This window comes from Scyliorhinus torazame, chromosome 12, assembly GCF_047496885.1.
Source record: "Scyliorhinus torazame isolate Kashiwa2021f chromosome 12, sScyTor2.1, whole genome shotgun sequence".
NCBI lineage: Eukaryota > Metazoa > Chordata > Chondrichthyes > Carcharhiniformes > Scyliorhinidae > Scyliorhinus > Scyliorhinus torazame.
In genome coordinates, this window is record NC_092718.1 from 159,474,653 (window position 1) to 159,490,286 (window position 15,634).

The 15,634-nt window shown below is 49.7% G+C and overlaps 1 long non-coding RNA gene across 1 annotated transcript in view; it reads right to left on the minus strand.

The window, feature by feature from the left end:
- LOC140386696 (uncharacterized) overlaps positions 1-15,634 on the minus strand; it is a 28,251-nt gene that overhangs the window by 5,406 nt on the left and 7,211 nt on the right. The window lies entirely within an intron of this gene.

Sequence of the window (15,634 nt, forward strand, 5' to 3'; positions counted from 1 at the left end):
CCCCAAATATTGCGAGCGCCCAGCACGGTTTGACCCTGGATCCTACCACCCTCGACACCGTCCTCGCTACGCCCTTCCAAAATTCCACCAGCGCTGGGAACGCCCAGAACATATGGGTGTGATTTGCTGGGCTCCCTGAGCACCTAACACACCTGTCATCACCCCCAAAAAAACTGGCTCATCCTTGTCCCGGTCATGTGTGCCCTGTAAACTGTATGAGGCTGAGCCTCGCGCGCGATGAAGAGTTCACCCTCCCGAGGGCATCTGCCCACGTCCCTTCCTCAGTTTCCTCTCCCAACTCCTCCTCCCACTTACCTTTCACCTCCATCACCGAGGCCTCCTCCTCCTCCTGCATCACCTGGTAAGTTTCCGAGATCATCCCCCCCCCCCCCCCCCCCGAGAGCACCCTGTCCTGTACTGTGTGTGGCCGTAGCCGCGGGAATTCCACCACCTGCCGCCTGGCAAACGCCCTTACCTGTAAATACCTGAAGGTGTTCCCCGGGGGGGGGGAGCCATTACTTCTCCTCCAGCTCAACTTCCCGTCCACGAACAGGTCTCCCAACCTTCGTATCCCTGCCCTGTGCCACCCCGAAAACCCTCCATCTGTTCTCCCTGGGACAAACTGGTGGTTCCCCCGTATTGGGGTCCACACCGAGGCCCCAGCTTCCCCCCTGTGCCGCCTCCACTGCCCCCAGATTTTGAGGGCAGCCGCCACCACTGGGCTCGTGATATACCTCCTTGGAGGGAACGGCAGCGGCGCCGTTGCCAGCGCCCCCAGACTTGTACCCACACAAGACGCAGTCTCCAACCTCTTCCATGCAGCACCCACCCCCTCCTTCACCCACTTGCGCACCATCGTCGCACTGGCGGCCCAATAGTACCCACAGAGGTTGGGCAGCGCCAACCCCCCTCTATCTCTACTCTGCTCCAGGAACACCCTTCTCACCCTCTGAGTCCCTTGCGCCCACACAAACCCCATTATACTCCTGTTGACCCGCCTACAAAAGGCCTTCAGGATAAACACGGGGAGGCACTGGAACAGGAACAAAACCTTGGGAGCACCATCATTTTGACTGACTGCACCCTACCCGCCAAGGACAGCGGCAACGCGTCCCACCTCTTGAACTCCTCCTCCATTTGCTCCACCAGCCTTGTGAAATTAAGCCTATGCAGGGCCCCCCAGCTCCTGGCCATCTGGATCCCCAAATACCTGAAGTTCCTCTCCGCCCTTTTTAGTGAGAGCTCGCCAATCCCCCTCTCCTGGTCCCCTGAGTGAACTCCAAACAGCTCGCTCTTCCCCATGTTGAGCTTGTACCCCGAATTCCCCAAGGATCCTCATTACCTCCGGCATTCCCCCCACCGGGTCCGCCACATATAGCAGCAAGTCGTCCGCATAGAGCAACACCCTAAGCTCCTTCCCACCCCGCACCAACCCCCTCCAGTTCCTCGACTCCCTCAGTGCCATAACCAGGGGTTCAATCGTCAGTGCGAAGAGCAGGGGGGACAGGGGACACCCCTGCCTCGTCCCTCGGTGCAACCGAAAGTACTCGGACCTCCTCCTGTTTGTGGCCACACTTGCCATCGGGACCTCCTACAACAGCCTAACCCACCTGACAAACCCCTCCCCAAACCCAAACCTCTTCAGCACCTCCCACAGGTACCCCCACTCTACCCTATCGAAGGCTTTCTCAGCGTCCGTCGCCACCACTATCTCTACCTCCCCCTCCCTCGCCGGCATCATCATAACGTTCAAAAGACTCCGCACATTCGCGTTCAACTGCCTCCCCTTCACGAACCCCGTCTGGTCTTCATGGATGATATGCGGCACACAATCCTCGTGGCTAAGACCTTCACCAGCACCTTGGCATCTACATTTAGCAACGAAATTGGTCTGTAAGACCCACACTGCAGGGGATTCTTGTCCCGCTTCAGGATCAAGGAGATCAGTGCCCGGGACATCGTCGGGGGCAAAGCCCCCCCCACCCTCCCTTGCCTCATTGAAGGTCCTAACTAGCAACGGACCCAACAAGTCCATATATTTTTTATAGAATTCGACTGGGAAACCGTCCGGCCCCGGTGCCTTCCCCGCCTGCATGCTTCCAATCCCTTTGGTCAGCTCCTCCAGCGCAATCAGGGCCCCCAATCCCGCCACCAGTCCCTCCTCCACCTTCGGAAACCTCAATTGGTCCAGGAAGCAGCCCATCCCTCCCTCCTCCCGTGGGGGCTTGGACCAGTACAATTCCTCATAAAGGTCCCTGAAGACTCTATTGATGCCAACCCCACTCCGCACCATACTCCCTCCCCTGTCCTTAACTCCCCCGATCTCCCTAGCTGCGTCCCGCTTCCGAAGCTGATGCGCCAACATCCGGCTTGCCTTTTCCCCATACTCTTAAATCGCCCCCTGGGCCTTCCTCCACTGCACCTCCGCCTTCTTGGTGATCACCAGGTCGAATTCGCCCTGGCGGCTGTGCCTCTTCCTCAACAATCCTTCCTCGGGCACCTCTGCATACCTCCTGTCTACCCTCACCATCTCCCCCACCAGCCTCTCCCTCTCCCCCCGCTCCCTCCTCTCCTTGTGGGCCCTAATGGAGATCAGCTCTCCCCTAACCACCGCCTTCAGTGCCTCCCATACCATCCCCACTCGGACCTCCCCGTTATCGTTGGCCTCCAGGTACCTCTCTATACTTCCTCGGACCCGCTCGCTCACCTCCTCGTCCGCCAACAGCCCCATCTCCAAGCGCCACAACGGGCACTGGTCCCTCTCCTCCCCCAGCTATAAGTCCACCCAATGCAGGGTGTGGTCCGAAATGGCTATCGCTGAATACTCGGTATCCTCTACTCTCACTATCCCTAGCCCCCGGCCTTGCAAATCTCCAAGGGTCCACCCCTGCCAACTGGTCCATAAACCCCCTCAGCACTAGCCGCCGCCGTCTTCCTCCCCGTCCTAGACCTGGAACGATCCAGTGCCGGATCCACCACCGTGTTAAAGTCTCCCCCCCCATTATCAGGCCCCCCCACTTCCAAGTCTGGGATCCGACCCAACATGCGTCGCATAAAACCCGCATCGTCCCATTCGGGGCATACACATTGACCAGTACCACCCTCTCTCCCTGCAGCTTACCATTTACCATTATGTACCTACCGCCATTGTCTGCCGCAATGCTCGACGCCTCGAATAACACCTTCTTTCCCACCAAGATCACCACCCCTCGATTTTTGGCATCCAGCCCCGAATGAAACACCTGACCTACCCACTCTTTCCTCAATCTTACCTGGTCTGCCACCTTCAGGTGTGTCTCCTGGAGCATAACCACATCCGACTTCAGCCCCTTCAGGTGCGCGAACACGCGGGCCTGCTTGACCGGCCTATTCAGTCCCCTTACATTCCAGGTTATCAGCCAGATCAGGGGCTACCCGCCCCCCTCCCCCGCCGACTAGCCATAACCCTTCCTCGGCCAGCCACGCGCCCGCACCCCACGCCCGTTCCCCATGGCGGCAGACCCCCGTCTCGACCCCCCCCCCCTCGCTCCAGCTCCCCCTTGACCATAGCAGCAGCAACTCGATTCCCCCCTGGTTAGGACCCATCCTAGCTGTTTTACTCCCCCCCCCCCCCCCCCCCCCCCCATTGCACTTCCGCAAGAGTAGGGAGCTTTTTCAGTGGGTTGGTGCAGACTCGATGGGCCAAATGGCCTCCTTCTGCACTGTAGGAATTCTATGGTAGCTGGATTTGGGGCCAGTCCAAAAGAATGGGGTGGATATTGCCTTGCTGTACCTTTGAGAGCTCAATTGTTCTTTTCAATCTGTGCTGTTCCTGACCAGGAATGCTTGTTGAATTCACAGAATCCAAAATGGTTATATCACCGAGTATCTATTCATTGCAGCAAACTAAAACTCCTAAATTCGTAATAGTTAATATATTTTATTAAATGATTAAATACTAAAAAGCAAAACACTGCCAATCCTGGGAAATCTAAAATAAAAACAAAATGCTGGCAACTCTCCACAGGTCAACCAGCATCTGTTGAAAGAGAAACATTTTGAGACAAGTAACATTTTATCAAAACCAGAAGTTGTTACAAATTAATCACTTTTAAGTAGAGCCAGGCCTTGTTATCAAGTGCAGAAACTTGGGCAAAATGAAAAAGGGAGGAACAAGACTGAATATTCATGAGGTGCGGATGCCGAGATGTATGTATGGAGTAGTGAGAAAGGACAAAATCAGGAACCATCACATCAGTGAGGATCAGTGAAGATTATGGGCGCATCGAAGAAAGAAGCCGAGGAGAAATTGATATGTAATGCTCATCCCGTTGAGATGAGAGGGGGGGGGTGCGGAGATGAAAATGATGTAAATGGGACTGTAAGAAAAAAGGTGTAGAGGAAGGCCGAAGATCAGATGGAAAGATGTGGTGGTGAGAAATCTAAATGCAGCAGGATTGGAAGAAGACTAGGTGACTGACAAGGAGAGATGTAGAAGGGTATTCAACTAGCATTGTGGCAACCCCAAGTAAAATGTGAGAAGCACAGAAAGTAGAGCGGGGCAAAAGGAAAAGGTGGTCTTTTGGTTGAACCCAGGAGATGGTTAAATGATGGAAGTTTCGCCATCTGCTTCGATATTGCCACTTACCTCAAAAATATCCAAAAGGTCTTTTTTCCTCTGTTGGAATTCCTGGTTAAACAGGGCAGTTGACTGTGCCCATCCCATTTCCCACATTTACATCTTTGACCCTTTTCTCCCTTCTGTATAATAGTGTCCACCTTGTCCTCGCCTTCCAACTCACCATCTTCTGCATTCAACACATACTTTTCCACCACTCCCTGTGTGATTCCGACACAAAACATATCTTCCCGTTCCCCCTCATTCCCCTTCTGTTCCGTTCCTTCTGTGACAGCCTGTTGGAGCTGCTTTCTTTTGCAATAAGACCTTAAACTGAGGTCCCAGTGTCCTGCTCATGTGATTGTAGAAGATCCCATAACACTGTTTCGAAGAAGAGCAAGGTTATCCCCGATGTTCTAGTTAATATTTATCCTTCTATCAACACCACATGAATACATTATCTGATCATTATCACATTGCTGCAAGAATCAATTTGCTGTATGCCATTGGCTGCCATGTTTCTTACATTATAACCTAGATACATAGAACATAGAACATTACAGCACCAAATAGGCCCTTCGGCCCTCGATCTTGTACCGAGCATTGTCCGAAACCAAGATCAAGCTATCCCACTCCCTGTCATTCTGGTGTGCTCCATGTGCCTATCCAATAACCACTTGAAAGTTCCTAAAGTGTCCGACTCCACTATCACAGCAGGCAGTCCATTCCACACCCTAACCACTCTCTGAGTAAAGAACCTACCTCGGACATCCCTCCTATATCTCCCACCCTGAATCTTATAGTTATGCCCCCTTGTAACAGCTATATCCACCTGAGGAAATAGTCTCTGAACATCCACTCTATCTATCCCCTTCATTATCTTATAAACCTCTATTAAGTCGCCTCTCATCCTCCTCCGCTCCACAGGAGTACAAAGAACACAGAACAAAGAAACGTACAGTACAGGAACAGGCCTTTGGCCCTCCAAGCCTGTGCCGACCGTCTAAACTAAAATCTTCTGCACTTCCGGGGTCTGTATCCCTCTATTCCCATCCTATTCATGTATTTGTCAAGATGCCCCTTAAACGTCACTATCGTCTCTGCTTCCACCACCTCCTCCGGTAGCGAGTTCCAGGCACCCACTACCCTCTGTGTAAAAAATCTTGCCTTGTACATCTCCTCTAAACCTTGCCCCTCGCACCTTAAACCTATGCCCCCGAGTAATTGACTCCTCTACCCTGTGGAAAAGCCTCTGACTATCCACTCTGTCTATGCCCCTCATAATTTTGTAGACCTCTATCAGGTCGCCCCTCAACCTCTGTCGTTCCAGTGAGAACAAACCGGGTTTATTCAACCTCTCCTCATAGCTGATGCCCTCCATACCAGGTAACATCCTGGTAAATCTCTTCTGCACCCTCTCTAAAGCCTCCACATCCTTCGGGTGGTGTGGCGATCAGAATTGAACACTATACTCCCAAGTGTGGCCTAACTAAGGTTCTATACAGCTGCAACATGACTTGTCAATTCTTATACTCAATGCCCCGGCCATTGAAGGCAAGCATGCCTTATGCCTTCTTGACTACCTTCTCCACCTGTGTTGCCCCTTTCAGTGACCTGTGGACCTGTACACTTAGATCTCGCTGACTGTCATACTCTTAAGGGTTCTACCATTCACTGTATATTCCCCACCTGCATTCGACCTTCCAAAATGCATTACCTCACATTTGTCCGGATTAAACTCCATCTGCCATCTCTCCGCCCAAATCTCCAGACGATCTAAATCCTGCTGTACCATCTGACAGTCCTCAATCGCTATCCACAATTCCACCAACCTTTGTGTCGTCTGCAAACTTACAAATCAGACCAGTTACATTTTCCTCCAAATCATTTATATATACTACGAACAGCAAAGGTCCCAGCACTGATCCCTGCGGAACACCACAAGTCACAGCCCTCCAATCAGAAAAGCACCCTTCCATTGCTACTCTCTGCTTTCTATGACCTAGCCAGTTCTGTATCCATCTTGCCAGCACACCCCTGATCCCGTGTGACTTCACCTTTCGTACCGGTCTGCCATGAGGGACCTTGTCAAAGGCTTAACTGAAGTCCATATAGACAACATCCACTGCCCTACCTGCATCAATCATCTTTGTGATCTCCTCGAAAAACTCTATAAAGTTAGTGACCTCCCCTTCACAAAACCGTGCTGCCTCTCGGGAATACGTCCATTTGCTTCCAAATGGGAGTAGATCCTGTCTCGAAGAATTCTCCCCAGTAATTTCCCTACCACTGACGCAAGGCTCAACGACCTGCAGTTCCCTGGATTATCCTTGCTACCCTTCCTAAACAAAGGAACAACATTGGCTATTCTCCAGTCCTCCGGGACATCACCTGAAGACAGTGAGGATCCAAAGATTTCTGTCAAGGCCTCAGCAATTTCCTATCTTGCCTCCTTCAGTATTCTGGGGTAGATCCCATCAGGCCCTGGGGACTTATCTACCTTAATATTTTTCAAGACGCCCAACACCTCGTCTTTTTGGAACTCAATGTGACCCAGGCTATCTACACACACTTCTCCAGACTCAACATCCACCAATTCCTTATCTTTGGTGAATACTGATGCAAAGTATTCATTTAGTACCTCGCCCATGTCCTCTGGCTCCACACATAGATTCCCTTGCCTATCCTTCAGTGGGCCAACCCTTTCTCTGTCTACCCTCTTGCTTTTTATGTACGTGTAAAAAGCCGTGCGACTTTCCTTAACCCTATTTGCCAATGACTTTTTGTGACCCCTTTTATTCCTCCTGACTCCTTGCTTAAGTTCCTTCCTACTTTCCTTATATTCCACATAGGCTTCGTCTGTTCCCAGCCTTCTAGCCCTGACAAATGCCTTCTTTTTCTTTTTGACGAGGCCTACAATATCGCTCGTTATCCAAGCTTCCCCAAATTAGCCGTATTTATTTTTCTTCCGCACAGGAACATGCCGGTCCTGAATTCCTTTCAACTGACATTTGAAAGCCTCCCACATGTCAGATGTTGATTTGCCCTCAAACATCCGCCCCCAATCTAGGTTCTTCAGTTCCTGCCTAATATTGTTATAATCAGCCTTCCCCCAATTTAGCACATTCACCCTAGGACCACTCTTATCCTTGTCCACCAGCACTTAAAAACTTACTGAATTGTGGTCACTGTTCCCGAAATGCTCCCCTACTGAAACTTCTACCACCTGGCCGGGCTCATTCCCCAATACCAGGTCCATTCAGTAAGCCATTCAGCTCTTCAAGCCTGCTCCACCATTCAATACAGTCATGGCTGATTGGGCACTTCAATGCATTTTACATCCCCGCACCATAACCTTGGGCTGACATGGCAGCACAATGGTTAGCACTGTTGCTTCACAGCACCAGGGACCTGGGTTGAATTCCTGGCTTGGGTCACTGTCTGTGTGGAGTCTGCACGTTCTCCTTATGTATGCGTGGGTTTCCTCCGGGTGCTCCAGTTTCCTTCCACAAGTACCGAAGATATTGGACATTCTGAATTATCCCTCAGTGTACCCGAACAGGTGCCGGAATGTGGCGACGAGGGGATTTTCACAGTAACTTCAATGCAGTGTTAATGTGGCACACTTGTGACACTAATAAAGATTATCATTATTTGCATTATTGTTAATCAGGAATAAAATTGTTCATCAGACTACATTTTAAAAATACTTAATTGGCGCTGAAGCACTTTGAGATGTCCAATGGTTGTGAAAAGCGCTATCTATATCAATGCCAATTTTTTTTTTAAACTTTCTTTAGGCACTCTATAGCTTTCTAATCTTAATATTGACTTTTTTTTTCATTTAGAGTACCCAATTCATTTTTTTTCCAATTAAGGGGCAATTTTAGCGTGGCCAGTCCACATCTTTGGGTTGTGGGGGCGAAACCCACGCAAACATGGGGAGATTGTGCAAACTCCACACGGACAGTGACCCAGAGCCGGGATCAAACCTGGGACCTCGGTGCCGTGAGGCAGCAATGCTAACCACTCTGCCATTAACATTGACTTTTAACCACACCCACCATTTCCATTTTCTTTCCCACAGCACAGGTTGGCAATATTGAATAGGTACCCTGGAGCAACTGGGAATTAAATGGTATGAGCTGTTACATGGGTTGAGAACCTCCTATTAGTATGCAGTCCACATGGTCTGTCTGCTTCTCTTCTGCCACATTCCAGGTCCATGGAAGCCAGATATTCCATACTTCCCTCTCACTGCTATACTGCTGTAATGATTCTCATATTCTCAATACCTTCTAATTTTTTCCTTTAATTTCTGTTATTCCTGCCTCCTTTTGCCTTTTACCTTGGTCATTTAATTATTGGCTGTCACTCTGTTCTGGTTTTGTACTTGCTTTCAGGCCGCTCATGTGTAACATCTTCCAGTTTCGACCATATATTTAAATTATATTCTTGAGTTAAAAATCTTTTAAGCTTTATCTGCTTTCCTGAGCTTAACCTCTTGATGCACGATCAGTGACCACTAAAGTGAGGTTGTAGTCCAACTGAAGGCTTTAATAAGCTAGATTATAAGCTTTAATAAGCTCCCGGACCCATCCTGCTTTGAAAACATGTGCGGGCGCCCCAGCAGCTCGGGTACAGAATGAAGGCTGCTGGGGTGGCACGGGCTCTTATACCCCGCCTAGCAGGGCGGAGCTACCATACAGCTTGACCAATAGGCAGCATACAATTTCTACCAATGGTGTTCCATCATTACCAGGTACCCTAATACCTCTACTACTACATTCACCCCCTGTTAAAAAAGGAGTCCGGCAGGGGTGGTGGCCTGATACTACAAACATGGCAACGTGGTAGAATTAGTTATGGAGATACCGTAATACCTCCGTACAGTGTTTTGTAACTATTTATAATTCTAGTAACTATTTACAATTCATGATTTAAATTTACAATTTAAAATGAAGCAATCAGTTGATCGGGGGCCCTGGTCGTCCTCTGTGATCGTCGGAGCTTTGGTGGTGACTCTGGTGGAGGCTCGGGCATCTGTGACTCTGGGAGCGTGGCCTCGATCTCTGTGGCAGCTTCGACACCCCTAGACGGCGCTGGTGGGGAAAACGGTTGACCTGGGAAGTGAGCGCCTGCGGGGTGCGTCGGTGGGTGGGGGGGCCTAGACGGGGCCGGCGGAAGGACCGATCCTCCTGTAAGGTGCCCTGGTGGAGGGGAGGGTGGGACAGGTGGCTGGGATGTGCGTGGGGCTCCGGCGGGTGCCAGGTCTCATAGGGAGACCGTATCTTGTCGACCGTCGGGGTACGCCACGTAGGCGTACTGGGGGTTAGCGTGGAGAAGATGGACCTTCTCGACCAACGGGTCAGACTTGTGTGCCCGCACATGTTTTCAGAGCAGGATGGTAGCAAGCAGGAAAAGCAAGAGGGTAGCCAGGGAAAGGGTTGGCCCACTGAAGGATAGGCAAGGGAATCTATGTGTGGAGCCAGAGGAAATGGGCGAGGTACTAAATGAATACTTTGCATCAGTATTCACCAAAGAGAAGGAATTGGTAGATGTTGAGTCTGGAGAAGGGGGTGTAGATAGCCTGGGTCACATTGTGATCCAAAAAGACGAGGTGTTGGGTGTCTTAAAAAATATTAAGGTAGATAAGTCCCCGGGGCCGGATGGGATCTACCCCAGAATACTGAAGGAGGCTGGAGAGGAAATTGCTGAGGCCTTGACAGAAATCTTTGGATCCTCGCTGTCTTCAGGGGATGTCCCGGAGGACTGGAGAATAGCCAATGTTGTTCCTCTGTTTAAGAAGGGTGGCAGGGATAATCCCGGGAACTACAGGCCGGTGAGCCTTACTTCAGTGGTAGGGAAATTACTGGAGAGAATTCTTCGAGACTCAGAAGGCAAGTAAGTGATTTTTACTTTTATACCTTTTTTCAAATTGTGTGTGTCGGGGGGAAATTGAAGCGACATCACAGAAAAGCTGTGACCTGAGTGGCTGGTTGGGATTCTAACCTAAATTTAAAAAATATTTGAGTATTTGGGAACTAATTAAACATATCCTCTAAATTATAATTAAGTTATTATCTAAGCCAGAGATCGGAGAGTATTATAGTTAGCTATCGCATTTCTATTAGAAATCTAGTGCTAGGAAACAGATAGTTGACAGTAACTTTGCAATTTTAAAAAAAAAAAAGAGACAAATTTTAATTTTAATTAATTGACGCAATGTCAGTTAGAGGGGTGCTGTGCTCTGACTGTGAGATGTGGCAGGTCCGGGAGGCTTCCAGCGTCCCGGGTGGCTTCATCTGCAGAAAGTGCACCCAACTGGAGCTCCTCACAGACCGCATGGTTCGGTTGGAGCAGCAATTGGATGCACTTAGGAGCATGCAGGTGGCGGAAAGCGTCATAGATCGCAGTTATGTAAATGTGGTCACACCCAAGGTGCAGGCAGAGAAATGGGTGACCACCAGAAAGGGCAGGCAGTCAGTGCAGGAATCCCCTGTGGTTGTCCCCCTCTCGAACAGATATACCCCTTTGGATACTGTCGGGGGGGATAGCCTATCAGGGGAAAACAGCAGCAGCCAGAGCAGTGGCACCACGGCTGGCTCTGATGTTCAGAAGGGAGGGTCAAAGCGCAGAAGAGTAATAGTAATAGGGGACTCTATAGTCAGGGGCACAGATAGGCGCTTCTGTGGACGTGAAAGAGACTCCAGGATGGTATGTTGCCTCCCTGGTGCCAGGGTCCAGGATGTCTCCGAACGGGTAGAGGGAATCCTGAAGGGGGAGGGCAAACAGGCAGAGGTCGTTGTACATATTGGTACTAACGACATAGGCAGGAAGGGGCATGAGGTCCTGCAGCAGGAGTTCAGGGAGCTAGGCAGAAAGTTAAAGGACAGGACCTCGAGGGTTGTAATCTCGGGATTACTCCCTGTGCCACGTGCCAGTGAGGCTAGAAATAGGAAGATAGAGCAGACAAACACGTGGCTAAACAGCTGGTGTAGGAGGGAGGGTTTCCGTTTTCTGGACCACTGGGAGCTCTTCCGGGGCAGGTGTGACCTGTATAAGATGGACGGGTTGCATCTAAACCGGAGAGGCATAAATATCCTGGCCGCGAGGTTTGCTAGTGTCACACGGGAGGGTTTAAACTAGTATGGCAGGGGGGTGGGTACGGGAGCAATAGGTCAGAAGGTGAGAGCATTGAGGGAGAACTAGGGAATAGGGACAGTGTGGCTCTGAGGCAGAGCAGACGGGGAAAAGTTGCTGAACACAGCGGGTCTGGTGGCCTGAAGTGCCTATGTTTTAATGCAAGGAGCATTACGGGTAAGGCAGATGAACTTAGAGCTTGGATTACTACTTGGAACTATGATGTTATTGCCATTACAGAGACCTGGTTGAGGGAAGGGCAGGATTGGCAGCTAAACGTTCCAGGATTTAGATGTTTCAGGCGGGATAGAGGGGGATGTAAAAGGGGAGGCGGAGTTGCGCTACTTGTTCGGGAGAATATCACAGCTATACTGCGAGAGGACACCTCAGAGGGCAGTGAGGCTATATGGGTAGAGATCAGGAATAGGAAGGGTGCAGTCACAATGTTGGGGGTATACTACAGGCCTCCCAACAGCCAGCGGGAGATAGAGGAGCAGATAGGTAGACAGATTTTGGAAAAGAGTAAAAACAACAGGGTTGTGGTGATGGGAGACTTCAACTTCCCCAATATTGACTGGGACTCACTTAGTGCCAGGGGCTTAGACGGGGCGGAGTTTGTAAGGAGCATCCAGGAGGGCTTCTTAAAACAATATGTAGACAGTCCAACTAGGGAAGGGGCGGTACTGGACCTGGTATTGGGGAATGAGCCCGGCCAGGTGGTAGATGTTTCAGTAGGGGAGCATTTCGGTAACAGTGACCACAATTCAGTAAGTTTTAAAGTACTGGTGGACAAGGATAAGAGTGGTCCGAGGATGAATGTGCTAAATTGGGGGAAGGCTAATTATGACAATATTAGGTGGGAACTGAAGAACATAGATTGGGGGCGGATGTTTGAGGGCAAATCAACATCTGACATGTGGGAGGCTTTCAAGTGTCAGTTGAAGGGAATACAGGACAGGCATGTTCCTGTGAGGAAGAAAGATAAATACGGCAATTTTCGGGAACCTTGGATGACGAGTGATATTGTAGGCCTCGTCAAAAAGAAAAAGGAGGCATTTGTCAGGGCTAAAAGGCTGGGAACAGACGAAGCCTGTGTGGCATATAAGGAAAGTAGGAAGGAACTTAAGCAAGGAGTCAGGAGGGCTAGAAGGGGTCATGAAAAGTCATTGGCAAATAGGGTTAAGGAAAATCCCAAGGCTTTTTACACGTACATAAAAAGCAAGAGGGTAGCCAGGGAAAGGGTTGGCCCACTGAAGGATAGGCAAGGGAATCTATGTGTGGAGCCAGAGGAAATGGGCGAGGTACTAAATGAATACTTTGCATCAGTATTCACCAAAGAGAAGGAATTGGTAGATGTTGAGTCTGGAGAAGGGGGTGTAGATAGCCTGGGTCACATTGTGATCCAAAAAGACGAGGTGTTGGGTGTCTTAAAAAATATTAAGGTAGATAAGTCCCCAGGGCCTGATGGGATCTACCCCAGAATACTGAAGGAGGCTGGAGAGGAAATTGCTGAGGCCTTGACAGAAATCTTTGGATCCTCGCTGTCTTCAGGGGATGTCCCGGAGGACTGGAGAATAGCCAATGTTGTTCCTCTGTTTAAGAAGGGTAGCAAGGATAATCCCGGGAACTACAGGCCGGTGAGCCTTACTTCAGTGGTAGGGAAATTACTGGAGAGAATTCTTCGAGACAGGATCTACTCCCATTTGGAAGCAAATGGACGTATTAGTGAGAGGCAGCACGGTTTTGTGAAGGGGAGGTCGTGTCTCACTAACTTGATAGAGTTTTTCGAGGAGGTCACTAAGATGATTGATGCAGGTAGGGCAGTGGATGTTGTCTACATGGACTTCAGTAAGGCCTTTGACAAGGTCCCTCATGGTAGACTAGTACAAAAGGTGAAGTCACACGGGATCAGGGGTGAGCTGGCAAGGTGGATTCAGAACTGGCTAGGCCATAGAAGGCAGAGGGTAGCAATGGAGGGATGCTTTTCTAATTGGAGGGCTGTGACCAGTGGTGTTCCACAGGGATCAGTGCTGGGACCTTTGCTGTTTGTAGTATATATAAATGATTTGGAGGAAAATGTAACTGGTCTGATTAGTAAGTTTGCAGACGACACAAAGGTTGGTGGAATTGCGGATAGCGATGAGGACTGTCTGAGGATACAGCAGGATTTAGATTGTCTGGAGACTTGGGCGGAGAGATGGCAGATGGAGTTTAATCCGGACAAATGTGAGGTAATGCATTTTGGAAGGGCTAATGCAGGTAGGGAATATACAGTAAATGGTAGAACCCTCAAGAGTATTGAAAGTCAAAGAGATCTAGGAGTACAGGTCCACAGGTCATTGAAAGGGGCAACACAGGTGGAGAAGGTAGTCAAGAAGGCATACGGCATGCTTGCCTTCATTGGACGGGGCATTGAGTATAAGAATTGGCAAGTCATGTTGCAGCTGTATAGAACCTTAGTTAGGCCACACTTGGAGTATAGTGTTCAATTCTGGTCGCCACACTACCAGAAGGATGTGGAGGCTTTAGAGAGGGTGCAGAAGAGATTTACCAGAATGTTGCCTGGTATGGAGGGCATAAGCTATGAGGAGCGATTGAATAAACTCGGTTTGTTCTCTCTGGAACGAAGGAGGTTGAGGGGCGACCTGATAGAGGTCTACAAAATTATGAGGGGCATAGACAGAGTGGATAGTCAGAGGCTTTTCCCCAGGGTAGAGGGGTCAATTACTAGGGGGCATAGGTTTAAGGTGAGAGGGGCAAGGTTTAGAGTAGATGTACGAGGCAAGTTTTTTACGCAGAGGGTAGTGGGTGCCTGGAACTCGCTACCGGAGGAGGTAGTGGAAGCAGGGACGATAGGGACATTTAAGGGGCATCTTGACAAATATATGAATAGGATGGGAATAGAAGGATACGGACCCAGGAAGTGTAGAAGATTGTAGTTTAGTCGGGCAGTATGGTCGGCGCGGGCTTGGAGGGCCGAAGGGCCTGTTCCTGTGCTGTACATTTCTTTGTTCTTTGTTCTTTGTTTGAGACAGGATCTACTCCCATTTGGAAGCAAATGGACGTATTAGTGAGAGGCAGCACGGTTTTGTGAAGGGGAGGTCGTGTCTCACTAACTTGATAGAGTTTTTCGAGGAGGTCACTAAGATGATTGATGCAGGTAGGGCAGTAGATGTTGTCTATATGGACTTCAGTAAGGCCTTTGACAAGGTCCCTCATGGTAGACTAGTACAAAAGGTGAAGTCACACGGGATCAGGGGTGAACTGGCAAGGTGGATACAGAACTGGCTAGGCCATAGAAGGCAGAGGGTAGCAATGGAGGGATGCTTTTCTAATTGGAGGGCTGTGACCAGTGGTGTTCCACAGGGATCAGTGCTGGGACCTTTGCTCTTTGTAGTATATATAAATGATTTGGAGGAAAATGTAACTGGTCTGATTAGTAAGTTTGCAGACGACACAAAGGTTGGTGGAATTGCGGATAGCGATGAGGACTGTCTGAGGATACAGCAGGATTTAGATTGTCTGGAGACTTGGGCGGAGAGATGGCAGATGGAGTTTAACCTGGACAAATGTGAGGTAATGCATTTTGGAAGGGCGAATGCAGGTAGGGAATATACAGTAAATGGTAGAACCCTCAAGAGTATTGAAAGTCAAAGAGATCTAGGAGTACAGGTCCACAGATCACTGAAAGGGGCTACACAGGTGGAGAAGGTAGTCAAGAAGGCATACAGCATGCTTGCCTTCATTGGCCGGGGCATTGAGTATAAGAATTGGCAAGTCATGTTGCAGCTGTATAGAACCTTAGTTAGGCCACACTTGGAGTATAGTGTTCAATTCTGGTCGCCACACTACCAGAAGGATGTGGAGGCTTTAGAGAGGGTGCAGAAGAGATTT